The 1,290-nt window shown below is 49.8% G+C and overlaps 1 non-coding gene across 1 annotated transcript; it reads right to left on the reverse strand.

Annotated features, from left to right (window-relative positions):
* Positions 1 to 782: 782 nt before the first annotated feature.
* Positions 783 to 857, reverse strand: Trnas-cga. Its single transcript has one exon. It is a non-coding gene; the product is annotated as a tRNA-Ser (tRNA).
* Between the last annotated feature and the right edge of the window lie 433 nt (positions 858 to 1,290).

Here is a 1,290-nt window from a genome sequence, read left to right on the forward strand (position 1 = left end):
AGGAAACAGTGGGCGAGCCTGGTATGACCAACGTGTAGACGGCATAAAACAGTGGACTCCTACCAAGCAAACTGCAGTAGACTCCATCATTGTGTGGAGTTTATTACTGTGAGCAGTATTGCATGAGATGTCGTTCCACTTTTAGGCCATGATGTAAGCGGAGAAGGATTTTCCGATCAGCTCCGCATAAAGTACCTTTAAAAAACGTAGGATGTTTAGAGACGGGGTACATTGTATGTAGGAGGGCAAACAGTTTCCTATCGAGCTTGAGGCCCAAGAATTTGGTGGTTTCGACAAACTGAAGGACCGAGATATAAGTACGGTGGAAGAAACTCCTTATGCCGCCAGAAGTTCGGTTGCTTCGGTAGAATACAAAGCTGTGGAATAAAGACGACTGACATCGTTGAAGTCGTCGCTCAAGTAAACAGGTCGCAAAGTCATCGACGAAAACAGAACACGAGGTGCGTGGAGGGAGACACCGCACGATGGGGTAATTGCTATGACTCAGCACCGAGCCATAAGGCACCCCGTTCTCCTGAGTAAAAGTGTGCAACAATGCCAAACCCACACATGCCGAGAAAACCCCATGTTTAAAAAACTCCTGAATAAAATGAGGCACGTGGCCTCGGAAGCCCTGTGTGCATCGCACAGAGAATGCCCGTCAACCGGCACTTATCTAAAGCATTCTCCAAATAAAAAAAGACAGCTCTAGTCTGGAATGAGATTTTCACTCTGCAGCGGAATGTGCGCTGGTATGAAACTTCCTGGCAGATTAAAACTGTGTGCCAGGCCGAGACTCGAACTCGGGACCTTTGCCTTTCGCGGGCAAGTGCTCTACCAACTGAGCTACCCAAGCACGACTCACGCCCCGTCCTCACAGCTTTCCTTTTGCCAGTACCTCGTCTCCTCCCTTCCAAACTTTACAGAAGCTCTCCTGCGAATCCTGCAGAACTAGCACTCCTGAAAGAAAGGATATTGCGGAGACATGGCTTAGCCACAGCCTGGGGGATGTTTCCAGAATGAGAAATATCCTCTAGGCTGTGGCTACGCCACGTCTCCGCAATATCCTTTCTTTCAGGAGTGCTAGTTCTGCAGGATTCGCAGGAGAGCTTCTGTAAAGTTTGGAAGGGAGGAGACGAGGTACTGGCAGAAGTAAAGCTGTGAGGACGGGGCGTGAGTCGTGCTTGGGTAGCTCAGTTGGTAGAGCACTTGCCCGCGAAAGGCAAAGGTCCCGAGTTCGAGTCTCGGTCCGGCACACAGTTTTAATCTGCCAGGAAGTTTCAGCTCCGG

This window comes from Schistocerca piceifrons, unplaced genomic scaffold (assembly GCF_021461385.2).
Source record: "Schistocerca piceifrons isolate TAMUIC-IGC-003096 unplaced genomic scaffold, iqSchPice1.1 HiC_scaffold_831, whole genome shotgun sequence".
NCBI classification, from domain to species: Eukaryota; Metazoa; Arthropoda; class Insecta; order Orthoptera; family Acrididae; genus Schistocerca; species Schistocerca piceifrons.